This window comes from Papio anubis, chromosome 5 (genome assembly GCF_008728515.1).
Source record: "Papio anubis isolate 15944 chromosome 5, Panubis1.0, whole genome shotgun sequence".
Classification (NCBI taxonomy): domain Eukaryota; kingdom Metazoa; phylum Chordata; class Mammalia; order Primates; family Cercopithecidae; genus Papio; species Papio anubis.
Genome location: NC_044980.1, coordinates 12,984,813 through 12,994,283, shown reverse-complemented (window position 1 = coordinate 12,994,283; position 9,471 = coordinate 12,984,813). Strand labels below are relative to the sequence as shown.

The window sequence follows — 9,471 nt, the reverse complement described above, 5'->3', positions numbered from 1 at the left end:
CTTGACAGTCTCTCCTTTGTACATTCTATTCCAGCTACATGGCCTTTTTGGTATTCTTGGTATACATCAGGTATAATCCAGCCTTCAGTATTTTGTTCTTGCTGTTCCCTCTACCTGGCGCATGAGTGCCCCAAATGTTCCCTCTACCTGGCGCATGAGTGCCCCAAATGTTTACTCAGCAAATTCTCTCATGTCCTCCAGACTGCTACACTTCTCTTTCACCCTCTCCATCACTTCAACTTGTTATCCCCTGACATTTTATATCTCCCTTCCCTGATTTAATTTTCTCTCTTGCATGATCTAACATTGAGCATATTTTACTTTTAATCTATTTTATTGCCTGTTTTTCTTTAGAATGTAAGCTCCAAGAGACAGAGTTTTTTGCCTATTTCATTTACTAGGATAGAGCCAGATACTAGGACTGCACATACATATTTGTTGAATGAATGAAAGTGATAAGGAATTGGTTGACCAAGAGAGATGGGGAGAAAAAGATATTAAGACTCTGATACGGAAAGCTGGAAAGCTGGTAACCCTTATTTTATTTAAATAGCAGGAAATCATGACCAAATTTCAAATGCATAAGTGAAGAAGGATATAATGCCTATTTCCAAGATGAAAAGTATAAAGAATGAAGTAAGAAAATGCAGGAAGATGAGGGCCAAAGAGCTCAATGAGAAGGGATTGCTGTAGTCAAGAGGGCAGATATGATTTTTTAAGAGTAGGAATGAGAATACCTAGAGATTGAGGATAAGAGAGGTTTTCATAATCTGGGGTGGAAATGGAGGAAACTCAAATCTGACAGTCTTAATCTTCTAAGAAGAACAAGATGCAGACAATCTGATGATTGTGAGGGAAGAATAGAGATGGAAGGATGGAGGGGGGGAAAGTTTTGCAGTATCAGCCACTGCAGGAAAGAGGAATAAAGCAGAACTAAATGAAAATTGCTACTGAGTGGTACAGAAAGGCTGAATTGAAACAGACAATGAACATTTATAGTCAAGCCAATTGTCATGGTTTTATTTCTTTTCTTGTAATTATTGGCAGCTCATAGGCAGAAACGGGAAATTAGCAGGAATAGGTGGTCAGCTTTTCCCACAGTTGGTAAATAGTAAGGTGGGCATGGAAGAATTTCTGACTGGTAGTAGTTGACTGTTAAAATGGCATCCAAGTTGGGAAAGGTAAGTGGAGCTAGACGGAGGAGGATAGAACCTGAGCTGTGAAGACAGGAGCTGTCCTAAAGTCTCAGTGACTATGGACTCTACCTCTGTCCTCAATTGAAAGTAGATTTGGACTTTTTATTATATTTCTTCTTATACCATACATAAAGTTTATATGCAAGGACTCAAAGTATTCTTTAACCCATTTGCCGTTTGGACTGATGGATAAATGTGACCCAGTAGAACACCTCTAGGGCAAGATTTATGGTGCATACTGTGAGGTAGTCATGCTGGGAAAGACATACAGCACATCAATTAGAATTCTAGCATGCAGATGGAGGAAAAACAATGCTCATTTCTGCTTGGTTCTAGGTGTGTGAACTTTACATTAACTTTCATTATTCCCAGCTCTCCTTTTTGTCCATGTGCTTCAGAGAAGCAAAACAAAGAGGTTGGGAACTTGGGCTCTGAAATCTGTTATCTGGGATCAGATCCTGGTTCCACGATTTTCTAACCATGTGATCTAGAAAATCAAGGTATTTAACCTCTCTTCGATTCAATTTTCTTATCTTTGAAAGGGGGTCGATCCTGCAACATACTGCATAGGATTATTTCAAGGATTGATGAGATCTGTGTAAAATATCTAGAGAGGGATCAGTGCATAAGTACACTTAATTACTTATGATAATGATGATGATGATGTTGGTATTAATGTGATAACTACAAGAATTCAATGGAGCCTACAAACAAAATTTATCCATCATTCCCTTAAGGTGGGGCAAATGGGACGTGTGCCTTGTGAACATAAGCAGGGTACAATTAATAATTAAGATTATAACTGCACAAATTATCATAAGTACTACATGAATTAAATATCTGGCCTAGGGCTTCCCACAGAGCCTATTTAGATAAAACAAACATAAACTTCCAAGAGACATCTAAATTGTTCAATGGCTTTCTGAAAAAAGATTCAGGTTAAAAAGATTGATTCTCAATTCAAATCACTACAATTTCATGATAAGAAAATTAGCAAATAAATTAATTAAGAAAGTTAAAAATACCCATAATCCCACTGTCCACACATAGTCCTGAATAGATGCAAATAACAAAGGATATCTGGAAAATTTTGCCTTTTTTAACTACATGTCATACATTTATATTTTCATGAATGTTATCCTTTGCCATGTCACGTGGAAGTGACTCATCTCTGTGTCTTTGGCTGATTCTCTGTGAGAGTGGTGACTCGGCTATTTCCCTTGGAGCCTGTTCCCTCTCTTCTCTCTCCTTTTTTCATATCTGTGCTTTACTGTACCCGCCATTACAGCAATCCAGGAATCTAGGGGGAAACTGTGGCTTTGTTAGACTTCTAGACTGAGCTGTGGGCTCCTGTCCAACTTCACCAGGAATTCTGCTGTGGGAGTGTATCAGATGGTGGCCTGCTGTTAATAAAGTGACTTTCATTTCTACCCTATTATTCATCATTAACCTCAGGGGGAAAAAGCCAAATAGAGCATTCTTAGCTTCCGAGAATGAAATATCATTGAGTACTATAAAATTTGACTCAGGTTCCTAATATCCCATCTGTATTACTTGTTCTCACACTGCTGTAAATAAATACCTGAGACTGGGTCATTTATAAAGAAAAGAGGTTTAATTGGCTCATGGTTCTGCAGGCTGTATAGGAAGATTGATGCTGGCATTTGCTCAGCTTCTGGGGAGGCCTCAAGGAACTTACAATCATGGCAGAAGGCGAAGGAGGAGCAGACACATCATATGGGCAGAGCAGGAGTGAAACACAGGCCAGGGCTGGGGGTGGGAATAGAAGGGAGGTGCCACACACTTTTAAACAACTAGATCTTGAGAGAACTCACTACCCGAGGACAGTACCAAAGGGATGGTGCTAAATCATTCAGGAGAAATCCATCCCCATGATCCAGTCACTTCCCACCAGCCCCACCTCCTACACTGGGGATTATGTTCAATATGGTTTTGGGCAGGGATACCCATCCAAATGATATCACCACCTAATCCCTGGCTCCACATAAACACCTTGTATGTTCAACCGAGTATGCTTTCTTTCTTTCTGACTGTAATGTATACGAAACCCTTAGTAGAGTAGCTGACACATAGTTAGCACTTAATCCATTTAAGTACTACTTCATCTTTTTAAATATCTTACATACAATAAATATTAGAATATCAATATTTATTTGTATTTATTATGATATTGATCTAAATATAAATATCAATATTCAACTCTTGAAACAATTATTATATACCATATCCTTTCAAATAATCAGTGTGTTAGAATTTTGGGTTATTCAGTTTCTTAGATGTTTGTGATTACCCAAGGATCTCACTGATGGAGGGAAAAGACCTAGGTAAGAACTTCCCAGGAGGGGATTTAGGATGATACACCTTTAAGATTTTTGTCAGTGTTGCCACATTGCATGAGGTGGCCTTTTGATTGCATAACATTAGGCATTCCACAACTTTTCACACAAAGTTCTTGCTTACTACACTAACGATTAACCAAGTACAAGTCACTTTGATGGATTTAAGTAGATTCTAGCAAGAGAAGAAAATAAAATATTTTTCTAAAACATTACATAAATGAAAAAAATAAAAAGGTTCTGAAACCCAAGAATGACAGTTTCATAGATATCAAATTATATATAATGTATAATTATATTATATATTAATAATAATGATAATGAAAATTGTGATGCTTTACATTAACATAGAACAATTTCTAACATTTAGATTGTCTTATGATTCTATAATATTCTTGTGATTTATAAGCAAATGAGGAAAAATGATGGGAAAGGAGTAATGATAAAAGTACACATTTGAGTGCTTGTGTTTCTTAACTGATAGATTAAACCTAGGTTTAAGATTAAACAATTAGTTTTGATAATCCCAACAGTATAGTTTTTCAAATGAATTATATTCAAAAATAATTCAGAATTTTTCAGGAAATGACAGTGCACTAAATATAATACATACCTAACCTAAAATATAGAATGAGTTTAAATAATAATTTTATATTCTGAAATTGTATGACAACATTTCAAAAGTGTTATAGTTTTTACGCATAATTTTAATTAGAACACCCCATTGCATATTATCAAGACTTTATTTTACTCATGGTGAGACACAATGTCAGTAATAATATTTTATGGGACCATGACACATGCAGAACCCTCCTTTTTTCTGCACAATTATCTGACATGCCAAATTAGACAACGTTTTAGCGAAAATCTTGGGATAATAAGTCATCAGTAATATTAGCCTAGGATGTTTCACTCCCCCCGGGATCATCAAATTATTGACTTACTTTTTATAACTGCTTAAAAAGTATTAAATGCTTTATATAATTTGTCTCATTTGGACTGCAGGAGAATCCTAGGAGCTAGGTTTGGCATGTTTTATAGGACAGTGTAACTTAGTGGCTAATAGCACAGATACTGGTGCCAAAGTGCCTGCCTTTGAATCTTTATTTTGTCCCTCAGGAGCTTTGGGACCATCTGACTATAGGCCAGTGGTCCAACCTGGAACAGGAGGATGGCCACTTCATAGTGGTAAGCAGTGAGTGAGGTGCTAGACATGAGATGCTTGGAGCTCCACCTGGTTGTGATAGACACTGGACCAGTACCAGGACACATGGCCCTTGTCTTGCAGAGGAAGAGCCTCTGCTCAGAGAGATTATTCTGCTTTTTCTAAGCGTTTGCATCTTTTCTTTTTTTGTAAGGTTGGTTCTTTATTGTGAAACAAAGGGAAAGGGGCTGATTAATGCAACAAAGAAAAAGACAAAAATTAAGAAGTTGTACTTAAGTACAATTACTTAAGTGTATTTTCAAGAATCATTTGTTTAAGAAAAGCCTTCTACCTTGTTTACTTCTGTGATAATTTGAGCTGGTTATAGCCTGAGAGGGGTGGTGGCAGGCAATACAATCACAAAAGAGCTCATATTTTAAGAGCTATCAACAAAGCTAATGCATTTTCATTTTCTACTTATGATGTCAAAAGACATTCCCTAGTGATGGATTATTTCTATAATGACAAAGGCATTTTAATACAACTAGATGCGTTTCCAAGATTTTATTCTTCATTTGGCAGTGGCTGGATGGTGTTGCTCATAGGTACTACCTACATATTTATTCTTTTTCCATTTTTTTCAGGCATATATAGAGAGTGATGAGATTTCCCTCTTCTTTATAAGGTTAAGTTAAAACTAAACAGCACTCTGGGCACGGTGGCTCACACCTGTAATCCACGCACTTTGGGAGGCTGAGTCGTGCAGATCACTTGAGGTCAGGAGTTCGAGACCAGCCTGGGCAACATGGTGAAACCCCGTCTCCACCAAAAAATACAAAAATTAACCAGGCGTGATGGCGCGCCTGTAATCCCAGCTACTTGGGAGACTGAGGTGGGAGAATCACTTGAACTGGAAGGTGGAGGTTGCAGTGAACCCAGATCACACCACTGCATGCCAGCCTGGGTGACAGAGTGAGACCCTGTCTCAAAGGTGCAGACATGTCCAAGTCCAAGAACCACACCACACACAACCAGTCCCGAAAATGGCACAGAAATGTTATCAAGAAACCCTGATCACAAAGATATGACTCTCTTAAGGGGGTAGACCCCAGGTTCCTCAGGAACATGCACTTTGCCAAGAAGCACAAGAAGAAGGGCCTAAAGAAGATGCAGGCCAACAATGCCAAGGCCATAAGTGCACGCTCTGAGGTTATCAAGATCCTTGTAAAGCCCAAAGAGGTTAAGCCCAAGATCCCAAAAGGTGTCAGCTGCAAGCCAGATCGACTTGCCTACATTGCCCACTCCAAGCTTGGGAAGTGTGCTCGTGCCCGCATTGCCAAGGAGCTCAGGCTGTGCCAGCCAAAGGCCATGGCCAGGGATCAAACCAAGGCCCTGGCTGCAGCTCCAGCTTCAGTTCCAGTTCAGGCTCCCAAAGGTGCCCAGGCCCCTACAAAGGCTTCAGAGTAGATATCTCTGTTTGCCAACGTGAGGACAGAAGGACTGGTGTGAGACCCCGGGCTACCATCTGCCTGGGGCTGGGGTTCTCCTGTGCTATTTGTACAAAGAAACCTGAGACAGGAAAAAACAAAACAACAAAACAAAACAAAACAAAACAACAACACAACCAACCAACAAACAAACAAACAAAAAATAACAACAAAAACAACAAAATAGCAGATATTAGGACATTCGAACTACTGGTAGCTTTTTCTAAGCCTTTGAGGTGACTTAAATGACAGTCAGTGATAATAAACAATAGCTTTCTTCTCTTTGCCCGTAGTGGTGGGCAAAGGGAGATGGAGAACACCAAGAGAGAGGGTGTGCGTTTGTGTGGTGAGCTATTCAGTCTTATTTATCTTCTCAATTTCTAAATTCTCTTAAGTTTGACTCAAATTCTTACCTATTCTCAACCTATGAGTCTCAGTCTTGGCTACATTTTTAAAGTATTTTGGATCTTACATACTAATTAACAGATAATACGTATACATGATGTACATATATATTTATTAGGTTGGTGCAAAGGTTATTGCAGTTTTGCCATTAAAAGTACGGCAAAAACCACAATTACTTTTGCTTCAGCCTAATACACACATGTATATGCCCATACACCTAGACACCTATATGCATACACAGACCCTACCCTTTGATGTTGGCTCCAGCAACATCTCTACGAACTCTCTAACCTAATTGACTTAGCTACCACTGTCTTTCCAGGTGCTCTACTTTCTATGCAGATATGTGCTTTGCTATAGTTATTTCCTCACTGGAAGCGTTTTCTCTTCCCTTTCTCCCTTCTCCATTCCTAACCCTCTGCGTGCAGCCTTTGATTGCTTTGGACTTCCCATCAGCATTTATCTCAATTCTCATTTTGGCTTTGAATTATGTAGGGCTTTCTACTTAACTGTTCCAAGAATATCTATCTTGCTTTTTCAATTAGACTAATGACCAGGTTAGTCTAATTCAATAAAAGAGAAAGATATTTCTTTTATCTTTATTTTTTTCTAATGCCCAAGACTACACGTGTATCTACCATAGTGCCACATGCTTAGTAATCATTACTTGAAGGAATGAATTTCATCCAGGCTATCCACATTCATAGTTTAAAGGAAACACCTGTCGATCAGAAGCGTTTTAGGCTGTAATCAATCTATGAACCACAATCATTACCTATAACTCATCTATTTTAAAAATTAATTAGTTAAAATTTTAAATTGAGTAAAAATTATATATATTTATTATGTAAAACATGATATTTTGAAAATGTATACTTTGTGGAGGGGCTACATTAAGTTTATCATCACATGCATTACTTCATAAACATTTTTTTTTGTGGTAAGAACACCCAATACCTACTTTTGGCAATTTTCAAGAACACACTGCATTGTTATTAATGATAATTACCATCTTGTACAATAGACCTCTTGAACTTATTCCTATCTAACTAAAGTTTTGTAAGTTTTGAGCAATATCATTCCAACACCCTCACCTCCCTCTGAAAAATCCCCAGTAATCACCATTATACTTTACTTTTATAAGTTCAACTTTAAAAGATTCCACATATAAGTGAGACCATGTGGTATTTGCCTTTCAGTGCCAGGCTTATTTCACATATCATATTGTCCCCAAAGTTCATCTATATTATCACAAATGGCAGGATTTCCTTCTTTTTACAATGGGAATAGTTTTCTATTGTATGCGTACAACATTTTCTTGATCCATTCATCCATTGATGAACACTTAGATGGACTCCATATCTTGGTTACTGTGAATAATGCTGCAGTGAACATGGGGTTGCAGGTATCTCTTTGTTGTATTGACTTTGTTTCCTTTGGATATATACCTAGTAGTGGGATTGCTGGATCATACGATAGTTCTATTTTTATTTGTTTGAGCAACCTGCATACTGTTTTTCATAAGGGTTTACCAATTTACATTTCCAGCAGTAATGTTCAACAATCTATTTTTTGACTTTAACCATATAACCAATCACCTATGTAACCTTTCTTCTTGGATGTCTAAAAGGCACTGAAACCTGTCATCTGACCCTCTGACTATGTCAAATTCCTTGTCAGATGCTTTTATATTTATATCTTCTTTAAAATTTTACATTTATTTGTGCAATTATTTGCTTAATCTCTGATTACCTCATTGGACTATAGCCCAATGAGGGCAGAGAATATGACTGTTTGACTAACTATTATATCTTTCATATGTATCAGAAGGAAGAAATGAAAGAAGGAAGGAAGGAAGAAAGAAATGGGAGGAAAGAAAAATAAAAGAATGAGAAATGTTCAGAGTCTATTGCTAAAAGTTCCAAGCCTGTTAGTTCCTTTAGCTGTATGTTTTGATGTTTCTTTGCAGACTAAACTAATATTTCCAAACAAAATCGCTTTTAAAATTTAACACCAGGCTCAATTTTCATTTCAAAATTGTGCCAGTTCACTATTCAAAATAGCAAAGACTTGGAATCAACCCAAATGTCCATCAGTAACAGACTGGATTAAGAAAATGTGGCACATATACACCATGGAATACTATGCAGCAATAAAAAAGGATGAGTTCGTGTCCTTTGTAGGGACATGGATGCAGCTGGAAACCATCATTCTCAGCAAACTATCGCAAGAACAGAAAACCAAACACCACATGTTCTCACTCATAGGTGGGAACTGAACAATGAGATCACTTGGACTCGGGAAGGGGAACATCACACACTGGGGCCTATCATGGGGAGGGGGGAGGGGAGAGGGATTGCACTGGGAGTTATACCTGATGTAAATGACGAGTTGATGGGTGCAGCACGCCAACATGGCACAAGTATACATATGTAACAAACCTGCACGTTATGCACATGTACCCTAGAACTTAAAGTATAATAATAATAATAATAATAAATTGTGCCAGTTATTGAAAATGTTTTATTATTATGTGGTGTCACAAATGGTCTGGAAGCCCTCTCAAACATGCTGGGCATGTAGTATTGGGTGTCTATGGCTGTCTCCTAAAGATAGCTTATCTAGTTATTGCTAAACAAACAGAAAAGAAAAAAGAAAGAAAGGAAAGAAAAAAAAACCCTGAGGAAGTAATATCATGCTGTGTGTAAAATATGTGCAGCAAATAGCTCTATAAAATAATATTTTTAAAAGAGACTTTTTCATTTTGTTTTGGTTTGTTTAATGTCCCAGAACCTTCCAACTGAGAGTTAAAAGAAACTACTGTAGTGAATAAAGTTGGTTAAAATTCAGGACAAAACCACAAATGCAGAAAAAATAAAAGG

General features: G+C 37.6%; 1 pseudogene; it reads left to right on the top strand.

Moving 5' to 3' along the window:
* Window positions 1-5,595: 5,595 nt before the first annotated feature.
* On the top strand, window positions 5,596-8,669 carry LOC110743394 (annotated as a pseudogene).
* Window positions 8,670-9,471: the final 802 nt, after the last annotated feature.